Consider the following 18,522-nt stretch of genomic DNA (forward strand, 5'->3'; position numbering starts at 1 on the left):
TCTCGGCGAGAAGTCGTTGTACAAGCTCTCGCAAGCAGTTGTCCGACTTGGGTAACGAAGTTCGTTACATCGGACCGTCAAGTTTCTTCGTAATATTTTGTATGCAGCTAGCGTCACTTTTACGCTGACTTCATGCTTATAATACGTGATAGAGACGGTACCATTTGCCTAGACAGAGGAGCAAATATAACCTCCGTCTCATATTCTTTAGTCGAAGTGGGCTTTATTTTGGTACTTTGGGCACTCTTCAATGACCCCTCACCAGACCACATAGGAAATTTTGGTTACACGCTGAAAGTTGTTACTTGCCCTCCAAGGAGTGTTCTACCGCATTTTTTTTCCAGAGTGGTTCAACCAGAACAGAGATAGAAACATTTGAAGCGCCGCAAACTTATTTCAGGAGGCGAGAATCACCGCCAACATACTCACTCTTTCCATTTCCCGCGTCTAGCCTTCGAAAGCGAAATGCCTTCCTTGCATTCTCCCACTCCGGAGCCGGAACATGGCATGACAAATACGCCACGGGTCCCGCCTCATTCCACTTTTTCTCCCTGTCGTGTTTTTGCTGAGTGGCGCACTTCCGGTGACGGTCTCGTGCGCGAGCAGTTGCGTTTGTCTCGTTTTGCGTAGCGGACGATATTGAAGAAAACCTGATTAACGGTGTAAGTCAGTGTCACAGTCACGAGCACTGAGGCAGACGCGACGGGATGAAAAAGCACGATCGCCTCGCTGGAACACGGTAGAAAATAGAGACTTTTAGCGTGCCCGCTACTCCGGCAAACGGGGGTGGTTTGGGCATATTGCCGGATGTGGGGGGGGGGGGGGGGGGCGTAAACGTGAGCGCCCTGAGCGGTGCAGCCGCCTGGTGGCGTAGGGTTCAGCCAGACAAACACAGAGCTAAAATTGCACTTACCCACTATATCCTGCTTCCATGCTTGTGCAAATTTTCGGGAGCGGCACAATTGTGAACACGATTACGCCGCTGTCGAAAATTTACGCCAGCAGCTAAGCAGAATATAGTAATTGGCTCTGTGTTTGTGTGGTTGAGCTGTGCACCATCATCTGGCGCCACAAATCTGGCCGATCTAGAGTTACTGTATATGCTATCAAAGGTAGCAGAGTTGCGCGTAGGTCCTCCATCTTGCCTGGGAAGGAACCAAATCTATGCGGCGAAGCCGCACTCTGTTTTTGCAGGCGACATGCCTACCGTATCGTCGATCGACCGTGGACGCTTTTGCATCGCTTGTGGAGTGCTTTTCCGCCTAATCGCAAACAAAGCGCATCGAAACAGCTGACTTGATAAGATCGTCAAGAAAAAGGCGCTGCTCTTTTTTAGCGCGCGGCGTAAGATGCAGCGCAAATATTATCAGTTGTTTTTTGGACTTGCAGTCACCTGTGCACCTTCTAGGAACTTTTGACGTAATAACGTATGGGCACTGGCGTATCTAGAATAGATTGTGTATTCTATATACGCCGATCAGATGCAGCATTCAGGAACCTCGACGGTAACAATTAGATCGCACCGAACAGTCTTAGGGAATATGTTGATGTTATTTTTATGGAAAAGCTACATAACAAGGTAGTATAAGGTTCGAAATTATATAGTGTATTAAAAACGGGATAAACGTTAACAATTGAGGTAAGCAGTCAGATGATTTAATACTTTTCCTTCTCTTGAATATTGCTTGGTACTCAGATATTGTTTCAACAAAGATAAATGCACTACTAAGAGTAGTGCAGTGCTCTTTTAGCATGTAAACAATAACGAAAATCACCGAGCCGCAACGACCTCTTTTTGGCAATAAAACCACAATGCGAATTTCAGAAAAACAGAACAGTGGTGCATGTGCGTACGAACGTTTTGATACAATGAGCTTTATCAACTTCTGCTCTTTTACAAAGGGAACTGTACTAAATATAATGAGGCCCATACCTGCTTATGTGCCAAAGCTCTACGTGTAGGCAGTCTAAAATATTACTGGTGAATCAATGACTAGCGATTAGTATTTTGACTCTGGTAGCCCATTAAATTTGCTGTAGAAACGTACCCACCTACCAACAGGCACTGGATATAAGCCACACCTGCAGGGGCCACTTCATTATGTGCCTTTTCACTGCAGAGATTCCAAAGGTAACCTTCTGTGGGAGTGCAGTGAAAGTTTTTTTCTAACAGGATTGACATAGCTACATTATGGGTAATGAGACAAAACACAGTTAGGCCCTTACCGTATGTTAAATAACGACGTTCATTCCTCTTGCCTCCTGCTGCACATAAGCAGTGGTATGTGAAATATCGTTACTTAGTAGTAACCTCTTTTATGTTCAGAAACAACAACCCAAGCAGTGAATTATCATGAGAATGTGAGCTGGCTTCTTTATGACAGTTCTGTGAAAGCAGTGTGGTGCATGGGATCGAATGAGAGCGAATAAAAAAAGCTTTACTGCTTTCAGAGCAATTCGTGCAGTTGGGAGCAGAGCACCCGGTCATTATGTCATTCCGATGGAACTGCGATGACACTGTCATCAATCAACTGTGCGATGCACTGCGCACGTTGTGTTGTTGCTCCGCAGCTAGTTCGCAGCAGTTCGCTGCAGCGGCGGCGTCGGGAAATACAAAAATTGGCCCGAGCATCTGCTTCTCCGCAATGCATGGTTGCTTGACTACCACGTGATGACGTTCTGCCAACAGAGGCGCTAGCGGCGTGATAAAACAGACGCGCAACTCTGCTGCCTTTGGTAGCATATACAGTAACTCTAGGCCGATCATGTTTCGGTTGCTCAGTGGCTATGGTGTTGGGCTGCTGAGCACGAGGTCGCGGGATCGAATCCCGGCCACAGCGGCCGCATTTCGATGGGGGCGAAATGCGAAAACACCCGTGTACTTAGATTTAGGTGCACGTTAAAGACCCCAGGTGGTCTAAATTTCCGGAGTCCTCCACTATGGTGTGCCTCATAATCAGAAAGTGGTTTTGGCACCTAAAACCCCATAATTTAATTTTAATCACGTTTACAGCCCCGCTCAACCGGCAAATCGCCCGCGCTTGCAGCAGTACCGGAAGCACTAAAATTCTCTAATGACATAGTTTCGTTCTCTGCTCACAGGCGTGGGAACAAAAGGCAAAACAGAACTACATCTCTCTTGCTGCGGTACGAAGCAAAACAAAAACATGCAGAGATTCGGTTTGTATGTTTTATTATTTCCTTAAACAATAGTTGGTCGATTGAAGCAAGAGATTAAACAAATAGCTGATGTTGCCTTGAATAATTTTCGAAGTCGCGTGTCGCTGTGAGGGACGTCACAGCACGGCCATGTACGTAGGCGCACCTGTGCAATCAACGTCGACTCTCCGGCTGTGAGCGCGGAGCCCGTGAGGAGACGGCCCACGGCGTTCCGTTTGAAATTTAAGCTATCTCCGCGGCGCGTTGGGACGTAATACTTAGCAGACACGATCGTTAGCGCATGTTGTATGCAGTGGCCAGACCTGGTGAGGGGCCCTTGAAGAAAAAAAAAGTGGTTCCGTTTCATTTAGCCACAAGTTGCTGTATTCAGATATGCGAGTTAGTTAAATATCTACGTGCACCAAACGGGCGTTTGCGCAGGTCTCTCCAGAACCGGATCTACAGAAGATTCTGGCAACGGCCCGCCGTCGGGGGTCGATCCTGCCTGCATCGGTTGTGTTCACGCGCGCAACGCTCGACGAGATGATCGCTCAGCGCGGGGTCATCTTCTTGGAGGACAACGCGATGCACAGCCTCGTCGCGGCCCTGTATCCGCAGAAACCGGGACTCGGCATCATCTATCCGGCCGTGCAGCACACCATATCGGCTCAGTTCTCCATGTTCATGCGCAAAAGTTTGGATCCGAAAACCGTGGAACTTCTGCACACCAGGTAACACCTACTTGAGCACCAGGGTGACATCCAGTGCGCTACCTTTCCGAATGAGTAACCTTGTTAATTTTCCTTTGAGCGGCGCGCGAACAAACGAGGGCACAGGAAAGAACACAAGACGAGCATTGTCTATCAATTGTACGTTTCTAAAAAACAAAGGGGGGGGGGGGGGGGCTTGGCACACAAAAGAAATCCTCAAGTTCATAGGAACAGCAATATCACGGCGGGAAATCAATAAAAGCTATTTGGCCTCTTGGTAGCTGTACCGATACCTGGTTGATGCAGATGCCCTCATGTTTGACGGTGCGATAAGCTTGATCTATTTCTTACGCGTACGCCGATCGCAATGCATCATGATTACTGATGCCGCGAGTGTGGTTGCGTGTGTTTGTTTCATTGCACGTCGTTGATTTATTCCTAGCTTTTCTGTCTTTATTTATATTGTTCTCATTTTTTTGTCATCTCAGACACATCTGCATTAGCAATGCCTCCTTATAGCAGGTCTGGCATCTTTTGTTCCCATTAAACACAATATTAGCATCCGTTTTGAAACGGGATAGTGGCGCATGCTCCCAAGCCCGTTCATTTAACACTTTGGGCCAGTCGTAATTTAAAATTTTTATAAATTGGCTTAAGTTATTCAACAAAGAAAGTTCGCTTCACTACGTGTTTTTCTTGTCATTGCGACACCAGTTCTTTAGCCGTCTTACCAGCAACATCGGCAGATTCATTTAAGTTTCTTCCGTTGCCCCTAAAGTAGAATGATTCGGGTAGACTACAACTGAATTGCTGGGTGCGTACTAGGATATTTATCACGACTGATAGAACAACGGCGAACAATATCTGATGATGTCTGAAGGGTGCAATATGCCAAGCTTATTGAATATAATATGGAGGAGCCCTGGAAAAATACCTTGTTTGTGTTGCGGTGAGCTTATAACGCGCCCAATGCCTGACGCATTTATGATTTCATGCACCACACATCCATTTTATTTCGTTTTATAAATTGGCGTGACCCTTGTCTGCAGCAATACTTCCACGTTAACGTTCCACTGTAGCTGTAGTGGATTTCGGTCTTGTTTAGCGGCGAAAATGCACTCGTGATGGATAGCGAGCCTTCTTTTTTTCGTGCTGGTATGAGATGAAGTATTTTATGCCAAATTTTCTGTAGATTAACGAATATATTTGGCTTATTCTAGAGAATTTCGGGTGCAGTTATCTCGAGCTCTTTATATGCACAAAAATGCAAGCAGTCTCTTGCGGTGTCCTATCTGAATAGTAAACATTTTTGTTTATACACTGTTCCTCAACATTTTGTTTCAGAAATGGTCTGCTTTTTTAAAGTACCGTATTGCGTAAAAATACTTTTATGATTTCGTCGACTCACGCTGTATAAATATTAACAGATATTTATGCGCGTTTCCGCTTTCCGAATTACTTCGTTATATGTGCTTCCTATATTTTATAATCTCTTGTTGAAAATCTTAACAAATTTTCTTGTTTAACAAAAATAATTAGCTGGTTCTAAAAAAAAAATCTAAGGTTGCCTTAGTGACACCTGCTAAAGCGATCGGTGTTGTTGGTGATTATGGTGGCAGATAGCCCTCTACGCTTTCAGCGTTTCAAAATGGCGAAACTAGGAACCCCTTTGAATCTCCACAAAATGTAAACTAGGGTGTTTGCATTTCCACAAAATGTAAAAAAAAAAGAGCGTATGCATTGTAGTTGACAAAGGACCACTCCGGCGAATCATTCTCAGCTGATACTGAGGAAGCGTAACTCGTGGGTACATCAAGTCTTTACTACGTATGTGGTGCCTGCTGGCGCTGATAATTCCGTACACAAGTAACGTCGTGATGACATTCTTGAGTCAGCGATATTTCGTGTGCTTTGACGTGATGTTCTTTCTTTCATCTCAATGTCATTATATATATTTCTTACTTTCCCGCGTTTGTGACTTATTTTGCTCTATACTGTGAACAGGACTAATTCAGGATGAGCTGATATTACTCATGCTTTTCACCGGTCATGCATTGAGTCTGCATCTGTGAAATCTCCTGACATTTTATTTATTTCTTCTACCTACGAGCGTAAATAAAGAAGTAAAATAAATTTTTGCATATTCGCGAGAATAAGCGAAATCTGGGTGTGTTAGATATCACCACGTGTATACTTGGAGTGACGTGGAAGTAGGAGTACACAAATTTCAGTGTCGCGGAGGAAAAAGATCGCCCGTATGGATGCACCACTCCAGGAATGCACCAACAAATAACGGCGTGCCGTAGTACGCTTGCTGTGGTCGGAGGTACAACCACCGTCAGCTCTTAGCACTTCCACATTCTCCTTACAGTCCTGAAACCAAGCGAAGACGAAGACGAAGTGTCTGTGGGCCAGGACGCTATTTCTCTAGCTCGGCTGTTTTCTCCTGATTTCTGCGTACATCATTGGAGATGATTCGTGGCGCGGATGCAAGTTGACATCCCCGTGCGTCCGCCGGGAATGACGACTTCAGTGGTGGCTGCGTCTATGAAGCGGAGCGGCCTTCAGAGCAACACCGACGGCGATGACACCAGTGTCTGCTCGCTCAGCAGTGAGGACCTCTCCGATGACACCTTCCAGCTCGTGCGGAGCCGCCAGACGAAACAAAGACACACCACCAGGGCCTCCATGTCTTCGAGCACGCCAATGGTAGGACCAACTCGGAAAACCGCAGTCAGTACCATTCTATTTGTACCAGAACTCGCTACCGACAACCTTAGGTGACTCAACAGACAGTCTGTCTCGGTGCTACTTGAAGCGGCGGCGCCAGATCATACCCCAGACGTTAGAGTCAACCCATGAAAAAATGTTTTGGCTATTGGCGGCACACATGAGACTGCGCTGAGAAATTTGAGTAAAGTTACAGAACTTGGTGGCAGAAAGCTCCACTCGTACATCCCATTGGAGAGTGGTTCCACTACTGGTGTCATCTACGACGCGGACGCCTCCATTTCCAGCGCGGACTTGTCGATTCCAGTGAAGCCTGCCGTTGATGACGTGGCTATAACCCATGTGTATCACCCCGGCACATCCCGCTGTGTCAAAATATTCTTCAAGGGCGAGACTCTCGTTTCTCACGTCAAGGTGGGCCATTTTAGGCACCCTGTGCCACAATTTATCCCAAGGCCACTCTAATGCCGCAATTTTATGACGCTGGGACTCGTCAGCGCCGTGTGCGAGAACACGAGAGTTTGCTCACGCGTCAGCGAGCCTCACGCTACAGACTCTTGTGCAGCCACGGTTCTCAAATGCATCAACTGCGTTGGTGTCCCATGATGCTTCCTCGAAGGACTGCTCTAAAAATGAAGAAGGAAAAGGCGGTCTTGAAGCAGATGGCGAGAGACCATTCGTCTCGTCGGGAAGCTGTTGCGCCCGTTAGAAAGCGACACTCCCGGCGCCGTCGGACTTCAAAGAACACTGATGCTTCTGTGATGAGTACGCCCCATCTGACAACACCTCCACCTTTGCCCCCTAGGCCTGGCGGAACCGAATATAAATCTGACAAGGTCATGGCGGAGACCAATACAACTTGGTCCGCACTACTAAAGCCCCAGCCAAAGCCAGAGCCACAGCGGAAGTCACAACTGAAGCCGCAGCCGATGTCACAGCCGATGCCACAGCCGATGTCATAGCCGATGCCACAGCCGGAGCCGGAGCCACGTCAAGTGATACAGCTGCGCACCGCTGCAGAGTGTACAGCGCGGGTTCCTGAGAAATTGCCCGAAAAAGACCGGCAAGTGATTATGACGCTCCAGTCTCTCTCCCCCCCTCTGATGAATACTTTTTGAATGCTCGTGAGTAACCTCACACTCCGTCAGCGCGAAGTGCAATGCAAGTGCTGGATGCTCTCGGTTCAGTACTTCCAAGTCTTGAGTAGGCATCATGGCTCTCCCGCAGCATTCTATTCGCATTGAAGTCAAAGAGCGTTTTACTTTAACGATATGCTCCCACGTACTGCAACGCACTGCTGACGACCAGTGGCTCCTCGGTCTTCACAGGTCACTTCAACGTGCACCATCAGATATGGGGAAGCACCTAGATTAGTTTCAGATAGCAGAATGGCGGCAGCCTAATGTGTCGGCGGGGCACTTGCTTGGACTTGACTGATTTCAAGGCGCTTTGCTGTGTGCACACAGCGCTCCCTCTATACCGCTTTTCTCTTTCTGTTCACCCTTTCCCTTCTCCCAGTGACGGGTAGCAAACCGGACGCTCGTCTGGTTGACCTCTCTGCATTTCCTCTCTTTGCTCTCTCTCTCTCTCTCTGTCTCCTTACAGCCCTGATCCGGTGTCATCGGATTATCCCATCTTCGGTCTCTCGAAGCATGGTCGTGTCGGTTAAGGTTAGGTGATGAGGTTCAGCAAGCAGTGCAAACATTGCTTCGTGAGCAACTGAGACCTTAATTATTCGCGGAAGGGACACAGAAACTGATTGCATTTTACAAAAAGTGTATTGTCATGCATGGGGCATACGTGGATAACTGATATGTGCAGTTTTATATCGCAGCTCTTAGGCGCCCATTCCTGCGTTTCGCGTAAGCGTCGCCCCTCTTTGTAACCGAGCGAACGAGCACAGAAAAGGATGAAAGCGCGAACGCGGAGAGCAGCAGGGGATGAAAGACGGCTATAGCGAAGAGAGCGCGAGAAGAAAAGCGGAGGGGGTATTGCGAAATTGTGAGAAGAAAAGCGTAGTGCCGCGACGACCACCACGAGATGGCGCCAGAGTAGCGCGCAGTCATCTGTTCACCGATGGCATTCGGCGAGCGCGTCCACCGATACCAAATACGGAAACAAAGCGCTGCATGAGCGGAGGTCTGTCTTCGGCGGGTGCTGTGATTCGCTCCCACGCGTCAAGCACGCGCTGCCTCTCGCGATCTCCCCATTAGCGAGGCGGTCGCACCACACGTTCGCTCCATTTGCAATGCGCCGCATGTGACAGATTATTCGCGCCAGCCAGTATATCGCGAAATGAAAAGTATTGAGCTGCGCTCAAATTTCGCATTCGCGAGTATCATAACATCGGTGAATTGTTCTTCGTGTGAAGAAATAAGGATATTACGTGAAAATTTACATTTACCTTTTCATTTACCTACGCATACCGTTCTATCGTTTAATTTTCTTTATTTGTTGTTATGTATGTTTTTGATACTTCCTACACTGGGGCAGAAAATAAAAACTGCATAAATATTCGAGAATTTACCTGCACATGTCATAAAGCGGAAAGCGACAGCGTGCTTTCGTCTGCAACCTGTGCGCACCCTTTATCGCAGGTGCCGTTGGATGCACGAGTCAGGACTGACAGAGAGGAAACGGCTGCAGCTGCTGCCCCGCTCCTGGTACCTCACGCGGCCTTCCTCGTCTCAAGTTCACTCTCTCTCGGTAGAGGATACCGCAGCTCTGTTCTACATGGTGTTACTGGGGCTAAGCGCGGCACTGTCTGCGCTCGCCGGCGAATTGCTCCTTCACCGCTTGATCGAAGCGCATAGAGCCATTCGTGGCCTCCGAGCGAGACGCCTCGTCAGAGAACGACCTCCTTTGTGCTAAAATGGGCGGAAGAAGGATCGCGTGCTTATGTATACTTCTGCGAAACATGACGTTACTGGTTTAGTTCATCGGGAACGTTCATAAAATTCTGCTGTTATTTATACGAGATTGTAATTCGAATGGCACGTGAAGCATTGAAGCAGATTCGGGAGTCGACGCCTAGTGGAGCAAACACGACGCCTCATCGGAAGATGATGTATAATGTGCACATTTAAGCGAGATTTGATGTTTCGCGCACATAGTGTTATTGATTAGCATGGCATAACAGAGTGTGTGATATGGCACTGAATAAAGTACCTACAGAAACAGCATTTTGTTCTCTGCCTTTATGTGCTGTGGGTGTGAAAAAACGCGAGACTTGCGCTCGCTTCTCTGCCGTGCTTGAACTGCGTTTGTTGGCCTAGTACCTAATCACTATGCCCCTTTGCGAAATAAGTAAACGAAAAAATACCTAATTCGATCTCAATTGGTAGACATTACAATACTTATCCTTTCAGTAACAAACTACAGCGAAAACATTGCAGTTCCTAATTAAAGGGAAGCCGGTTTCTGCAAGGAAAATGTACACTTGGTAGGTAGATAGGTGTCAACATTGCTTCCTTCCGAATTCTTGCGCGCTTGAGGTCGTGCCACTTCAGTGGCGCAGATGCATATATCGGAGTAGAGCTAGATGTTATTCTTCTGGTGGCAGCGATTCATCGAGCCCAACAAGATCCAGATGGGAAAGAGTCGAGCTCAAATAGCCTCCTTTGGGTTACCACGACGCGGAAGATGCTTAGTTGCCGGGCAAGCTTTCGTAAGCAAGAACATAGATCTCTTGGAAAGGTAGCTTCTAACCTATCTAAAGACGTTGCTTTCAAATTCAGCAGACTTTAGAGGTCAGATTGTTGTACGAGTTTTTACGTAGGAATGTCGTGACGTAGAGACGCTCTTCACAGATTTTTGTTGCTGCAGGAAGGTCACGAGATCGATGACATTGTAAATTGTGGAACGCCTTCTAAACTCTTGCATGTGAGCCGCGCTTGCACCATCAATACCGGTATAACACGGTGGCGCTAAACGTGACGACTGCGCTAATGGTGCGACCGCGCTTCGAATGTCGATGTAATTGCTATCGCAATAAAAATCCACGAGCCACGTCAAGCTATCAATTGATTAATGTAAAGCCAGAACAGTGAAAGGTCGCCGTTATTGTGGAAGTAAGTGAAGACCGCGCAGAGTTCCCCACACAAGATATAAAGGCTTGCTAGTGTCCCGCCACTCGAAAAAGATCTTCAATCACTGATATTTAATTGACCTTCCATGATTTTCTGAATTTTCTTTTCTACGTACCTGTCTTCCCTGGTGTATAATATATAGATTTTGAGCATCTCTACCATCTGCCCGCTCTCAGACGTCTAGAAGCATCCCCAATTCTCAGTAAAACTCGGTGTATACTGTAGATATTGTAAACGGACGTGTAGAAGCTTGTATTGATTGTGACATCACGTCCTTAAAGAAGCAACTGTCCTCCACGTAAATTTGATAGCCTTACCAGTTAATCTCTTGACATCATTGGGGAGAATAAACCATCGAGGCACCTTACTGTAGTGAGGAGGGTATGGTCACTTTAGGGAGTTTCGATGTCATAGTCATTGGTAAACATAGCTTGATTGTATTTACTGAAAAACAGCCATTAATTGCATTTACGCGGGCTACCCCGTTGTGAAACAACTTTAGTGTGCTACATGTGGTTGGGCATCACTTGCGATGAACGCTTATTCATTCCTCACGGGAGTAGCCAGCAGCACTACAAGCCATTCTCGCGAATGTGATGAAACTATAGAACACATTCTGTGGCCTCTGTCCATCCTTCTACTGTCAAGATATACTCTGCGTACTAGCCTCAGCCACTAGACGACAGCCCTTTTTCAGAAGCAAAAGTCTTGGGATCTTGGCTGAAGAACTATAGTATGCACAAGGTCACAAAAGTGCTAATGCGGGTCTTGAAGGTAACTGGGCCATACGAACGCTTGTGGCATATATGCACGAGTCAACATTCATACACGTGTTTGCGCACACTGACTATGCTTCCTTCGCATCTTTCTTTTCTCCTTCCCCCTTCCCTACCTGCAGGGTAGCCATGCTGCTTTAGTTGCTTTACGTTACTTTGACTTGTTTTGAGGGAACCAGCACTTCGTGAAAGCGGCAGTCGAAAAGGAAAACTCTCGCGGTGTCGAACCATGTGTTTGAGACATCGCGAGGCACGCGAAAATGGTTACAGATTTGGGAGCAGAAAAAACTAGCGCTGATTTGTATGAGTCCCGTCTATACTCACGGGTGACCAGGTTTTCAGTAAAGTTACGTGACGAGTGCATGATGAATTGGTCGGCCTTACTTTCGAAACGGTTAATTGATGATTGTCTCCGGACGATGCTGATTTGACAAAGTCACCTACTAAGGCGGGCTTCATCGAGAACGTTTACTTGCGTAGGAGACGCTGGTGGTGCTGCACTTCCCAGGTTATATCAAGTTTTCTTCGCAACTCACGCTCGAAGGCCCTTGAAGTGCGAGTATTGAGAAGCGCTGAGAGCCTTCATAAGTTATTCTCTGTATACTAACGTGTGTGTGTGTATCTTCAGGCCCCTTCACCGTACGTGAAGGTAGGAGAGAGAGAGAGAGAGAGAGAGAGAGAGAGTAAACTTTAATGAACACCAGCAGTTCTGTCGGCTGGGCCTAGGCCTCCCACGATGGGACGTCGAGGTCTTGCCTCTTCGCCGCTTCGTAGGCCTGCTGGGTCGCCCAGAGTTGGTCGTCGAGATGGGAGCTGCGCAGGGCGGCGTGCCATCTCGACGAGAGGATCACGGGATTAAGCTCTTGGTATTGATATCTGCACTCCCATATCATGTGGGGGAGTGTTGCCGATTCAGTTTTACAGACCTTGCACGTCTGGCTCGGGTAGATGTCGGGGTATATAGTGTGATAGCGTGTGAGGGAGGGGTATGTATTCGTCTGTAGCAGGCGACGGGTGGTTGCCTGTGCCCTGTTTAACTTGCGGTGAGGGGTGGGGAAGGTTCTTCTTGCGAGGTAAAATGACTTTACAAGGTCGTTGTATCTCGTAAGGCGGTCGCGCCCTGCGGGTGCACCTGCACCGTCTCCGGCACGGTTGACTAGTCCTCGTGCTACGGAGTGTGTAACCTCGTTGAGGTTGGTGAGGTGCGGGTGGACAACGCCGGCGTGTGCTGGGATCCAGACGAGGGTGATTTGATTTTCAGACGAATGCGGGGCTTGTCGTAAGATACGGAGTGATTGATGAGAAATACGACCTTTGATGTAGTTGTTGACTGCTGCGCGAGAATCGCTCAGTATGGTGTGACAGGATGGGTCAAGAGTGGCCAGGGCAATGGCCACTTCCTCGGCCGTCTCGGCATTTTTTGTAATGATGCTGGCAGCATGTCGGAGCAAGCCGCCTGCTGTGGTAACCGCCGCAAAGCGCCGTCCATCTTGGTACTCAGCTGCGTCGACGAAGGTGACGCCCGTTGTGTTGGCGTAAGCTTTGATGAGGGAAGTAGCTCGTGCCTTCCTGCGTTCTTTGTTGTAGTCTGGGTGCATGTTTTTCGGGATAGGGTCGGCGTGTATCCATTGCTGAATTTGGCGTGGTATTGGGTGTTCGTCTCCATGTTGACGGTGGTAGGTGATATTAAGCTTGTTTAGAATGCTGCGGCCCGTTTCCGTGAGAGTAAGCCGCTCTAGTTGAGATCGACGTTGGGCCTCGATTAACTCGTCTAGCGTGTTGTGGATACCTAATTGTAGTAGAAGATCCGTGCTGGTGTGGTTGGGTAGTCCTAAGGCCTGCTTATAGGCTCCTCTAATGATGATGTCCAGTTTAGTCTTTTCAGCTTTGTACCAGTTGAGAAAGGGCGCAACATAAGTAATGGGACAGACGCTAAAAGATTGGACAAGGCGGATGAGGCTGTCTTCCTTCATACCCCCTCGCCGGTTGGTCACTCGTTTCAGCAGTCTGGATGTATTGGCGGTCTGTCGAAGGATCTTTGAGATAGCCGTAGAGTTAGCTCCGTTGGCTTCTATGGTCATACCAAGAACGCGGATGCAAGGGACCACGGGTATAGGTCTGCCATCCCTCAGGTTGAGCTCTATTTCCTCGTATTGGCGTTTAGTCGTGGAGCCCCGCGGAGGGCGTCCACGGAGTGTGGGGCGGTATAGGAGAAGCTCCGACTTTTCAGGGGAACAGCGGAGTCCCGTGCCTTCAAGATAATTTTCTACGACGTCAATGGCGTCTTGTAGGGCAGTTTCGATTTGGCCGTCACTGCTCTTTGCAGCCCAGATTGTAATATCATCGGCGTATATGGTGTGTTCAATACCGTCGAGTTTTTGTAGTTCTTGTGCTAATCCGAGCATAACCAGATTAAACAGTATTGGGGAAATGACAGAGCCTTGCGGTGTGCCCGTGCTGCCGAGGGAGAGTTCCTCTGATCGAATGTCTCCGACCGACAGGAAGGCCTTCCGATTGGATAGAAAGTCCCTTACATAGTTATAAGTGCGTTCTCCAAGGTTGAGCAAGGAGATGCGCTCGAGGATGGTGGAGTGCCTTATATTATCGAAGGCGCGCTCGAGGTCGAGGCCCAAGATCGCCTTCGTGTGACGGGATTTGCCATCTAGGATTTGATGCTGAAGTTGGAGTATAGCGTCTTGGGTGGAAAGATGCTGTCTAAAGCCAATTATCGAGTGGGGGTAAGCACATGTGTCTTCGAGGTGAGTGTTTACACGGGTTAGGAGTGCGTGCTCCATGACCTTGCCTACACATGAAGTTAGCGATATGGGCCGGAGATTGGCGAGGCTAGATGGCTTACCGGGTTTCGGGATTAGAATTACTTTGGCCGTTTTCCATGTCGGGGGAATTGATCCCTGGCGCCAGCAGTTGTTGATGTATTCGGTGAGTTGTTGCACCGAGGTGTCATCTAGATTTCTTAGTGTTTTATTTGTAACCCCATCTGGGCCTGGCGCCGAACGGCTGTTCAGCTTATGTAGGGCAGCATGAATCTCTGCCACGCTGAAATCTTCATCAAGGGCAGGGTTGGAGGTCCCTGTGTATGGGCCGTGAGGTTGAGTGGGCCCAGATGGGATGTACTTTTCACATAAGCTATTCTTAACGTGGTCCTGGCCATGCGTCTTGCTTTCTGTGAATAAAGGCTTGGTGAGGCGATCTTGTTGATATGAGCGTGTGGTGGTGCTATCAATCAAATGTTTGAGGATTTTCCACGAGCGGGGATGGTGGAGTTGCCCGTCTAGAGAGTGACAGAGCTCTGTCCATTGTTGTTGACTTAGAACGCAGCAGTGTGCTTCAATTTCCTTGTTGAGAAGTGCGACCTTCCGTCTGAGTCTTCTATTGAGCCGTTGTTCCTTCCATCTAGAGAGGATGGATGATTTGGCCTCGATAAGGTGGGCGAGTCTACTGTCCATGCGCTCAGTCGGGGCGTCTGTTGTGATAATGGGGGTGGCCGATTTAGTATCAGACAGTAGATCGCATGACCATGATTCTATGTCGGTAATGGGAGTGTCCGTCGTTGCTTTTACACGGCGTTTACGGAACGTATCCCAGTCCGTCCAAGTAAAGTCCCTTGTTCTTCTCATAACGGCTGTTAGGTGTGGGAGAGTAATTTCGATGATAGAGTGATCACTCCCGAGGTCGTGTTGGGTGTTGCGCCAATGGGCGTTGTCTGCGTTTTTGGTGAAAGTGAGGTCTGGCGTCGTGTCTCGTTCAGTAGAAGTGCCGAGGCGAGTGGGGAAGGCTGGGTCAGTAATGAGCGTAAGCCCGAGATCATGGGAGTCTTGCCATAAGTTACGACCTGCAGCAGAGCTGCGTCTGTAACCACATCCTGTGTGCGGGAGATTGAAGTCACCTCCGATGATAAGGGGGCTGCTGCCTGCGATGTTAAGGGCCTTTTTGAAGAGGGTTAGAAATCGGCTATGGCGTTGAGATGGAGTATTGTAGATATTGAGGATAAATATTCCTTCCTTTCGTTTTCTGTGCGGGATGAGCTCAATGAAGAGGTGTTCGGTGCGCCGATCGTTGAGATCGTGTTCGATTGCGGTAATTCTTTTTCGAACGAGTGTGGAGACTCCGTGTGGAGCGCTGTTCGCAGTGAAAGAGTGATATCTTGGAAGGTTGACCGGAGTATTGTGCGTTTCCTGGAGCAAGATTACGTCGGGTTGACATGAAGTAGTACGGAGGTGTTGACGGAGCACGGGTTGTTTATGGAGGTAGCCTCGGCAGTTCCACTGCCACAATGTTGTGTCAGTTTTAGTGTGGGCCATGATGAAGGATAGGGGATGCCACAGGTGGCAGGGTGGCGGCGACGGTTCCTGTGGTGTCCATGGGTACGGTTTGAGCGGTGGAAGCGGGTTGTGTGAAAAGGGTTTGAATATTAGCTTCCATGGCGGTGACTCTGTGCATAAGGGCGATTAGAGAATTCTGTAAAGTTTCCACCGTGCTTTGGAGTGTTACGAGCATATCCTTGACTTCGGAGCGTACTTGGCCCTGAGCTCCTTCTTGGAGGGCTCGCTTTTTTGGGGCTGGTCTTGAGAGTTCTTCGGTTTGGCTGTTGGTAGCGGGTTCTGGGGTGTTAGGTGTGGGTTGGGTTTTGGGTTGTTTGAGGCTGTGAACCTCCTGGGTAAGCTTTTGGATTAAATCACGCATAACTGTGTTTTCTTTCTTAAGGTGTTCGATGTCTGTGTTGTCTGTGTTGTCTGTGTTGTCTGTGTTGGGTTTAGGCAGTGGGGGGGATTTAACGTGACCCTCTCGCGAGACGCCCGTCAGGGCCTCTGCGAAGCTCACCTTTTCTGAGGTATATCTGGCTCCTGGAATCGACGTGGATCTTGATCTGGACCGACCTCGGTCTGGAGACGGAGCGGGACCGGGACCGGTGCTTGGTCTCCATGGACGGGAAATCTTCTGAATGAAGGGCTGAATGCTGTGCTACTCGGCGTTCTCCGAGGCGTCTTCGTATAACGTACGGCGTTTTGTATCTGGCAGTACAAGCTTTGTCCGCTGTGGGGTGGGGTCCACCACACAACATGCACTTGGGTGTACACTGATGATCTTGATCTGGGTTGCGAGCACCGCAGCCCCGGCAGATCTTGTTATTAGGGAACGGGAAAACGTCCATGCGGTGCCCGAGGCGGCCGCAGTGGTAACATATATCGATCTGCTTGCGGTACAGGGAGCATGGGATTAGTGTTGCGCCATACCGAACCATGTATGGCACGTCAGGTCCGTCGAAGGCAATGATGATGGTCGTGGTGGAACCGATTCGCTTTGCGGCCAGGGCTAGAGGATTACGATCATTTATGATGTTAGCATCGACTTGTCTGGCGTCATTGGTGAGAGGGATGCCTCTGATGACTCCTTTGGTGGTATTATCTGGGGCGGCTTCGTACGCGCTGACCTCGTGGGTCACCCCGTTGACTTGGATGGACTTGATTCTGACGTACCGGTCCGCATTTTGGGGGCTGGGCGTGCTGATCACCATGATGTTTTGCTGGTTGTTCGAGCATATTGTGTCGTTTTGACTGTCTTCTGAGCTAAGTTGCGCTGCTTGAAGAATAGCTGCAGTCACTGTAGGGCTGCCGACCTTGGAAATATTGAGTGCTCCTTTGGGTCTGACGATGATCTTGATCTCATTTGCTGGTAGTGGGAGCATGCGCCCGGCCTTGAGAACCTGAGTTCTAACTTGCTGCCTGGGTCTATAGCGAGAGCGAGAGTCTTGCGTCCTAGGTTGTTGTTCTTGGGATAGTTTTCGACCCCGCTGCTCGTCTGGGCGACGGGCGGTACACCGACGGGAACGGGCGGTACACCTGCCCATCTCGGCGGTTAACTCTTCTGGGGAAATATCTTTGCCACATACTTGGACTTCCATGCTTCGCAGATTTGGCCAGGGGCTTGTGCGTCGTAGCAGAGCTCGCACGGACACGCGCGGGAACGTGCCAGGTAGCCTGGTAGGCCGAGCACCTGGCGCACGCGGTTAGCCTTAGCGCGGCGACGGCGTGATCGTAACACAAAAGTGGTCGCAGTACCGGAAAAAATAAATGTCCCACCTGATAACTTGGTATCTACAGAGTCCTGGTGGTCTCACGATTCGAATGGTACAAAATTAGGGCTGGTATGCACAGAAAATCGCGGCGAAAACATTTCGAGACGAGAGAGAGAGAGGTATTTATTATGATAGAATATTTGAGAGGGCGGCCTGAATCAATGTTCTGACCTGCTATTCGGTGTTGTGGGAAGGGGCAAGGGTGTAGACAGAAAGAATAGAGAAGACGTTGATTCTGAGGATGAAGATGGTGAAAATTTTGCACGCTCCAAGACTCTTCAATGTCTCTTGTCCAGTTCGCTCTCACACAAATATTTGTTGAGAGCCTTCAGACTACCAGGCTGATGAGGATCAGGCCAAAGTCCCAATCGAATCTTTTCAGTTAATGTTCCAACGACAAATATTGACAAGATGTCAAAATTTGTCGCTTGAAGGTAGGAAGTTAATATGTTAATATCGATGTCACGAAGACAGGAAGTTAATATGTTCCTTTATAAACGTTCACACGAGAGTTTCTTTCAACACGTCTACGACCACGTTTGAACCACGTCTACGACGCGACGAACAGAATTGACGTACAAAAACTTCTTGCGAATTTTTTACCCGCGAAGCAGCATAGACTCTACCTCCTAATGGGTCTGTCGTGTTCATAGCCAAAAGCTCGGGAGGCGCGCGCCGCGTCCACCGCTGGGTTCCTGGCAGCACCAGCAGATGGCGCTCGCGTCCACCATTGCGCGGCAGCGGCGGCGCCGGCCGTGCGAGGGAAGGAAAAAAAAGAACTAGAAAGCTCGCCTTCGCGCATAGCGTTCGCCGCAAGTGTTTACCGGTAAGAATAAGGTTGCATAAAGTGCAGTTGCCAGGAAGCAGCAACTGTAGCATACGAAGCAGGAAGGAGTGACGTAACTACACTTTCGTATTTCAAAGAAGGACCCGTCTAGCTACTGATTTGTGTTGTGACTATG

The sequence above is a fragment of the Dermacentor andersoni genome, chromosome 4 (assembly GCF_023375885.2).
Source record: "Dermacentor andersoni chromosome 4, qqDerAnde1_hic_scaffold, whole genome shotgun sequence".
Taxonomy (NCBI): Eukaryota; Metazoa; Arthropoda; class Arachnida; order Ixodida; family Ixodidae; genus Dermacentor; species Dermacentor andersoni.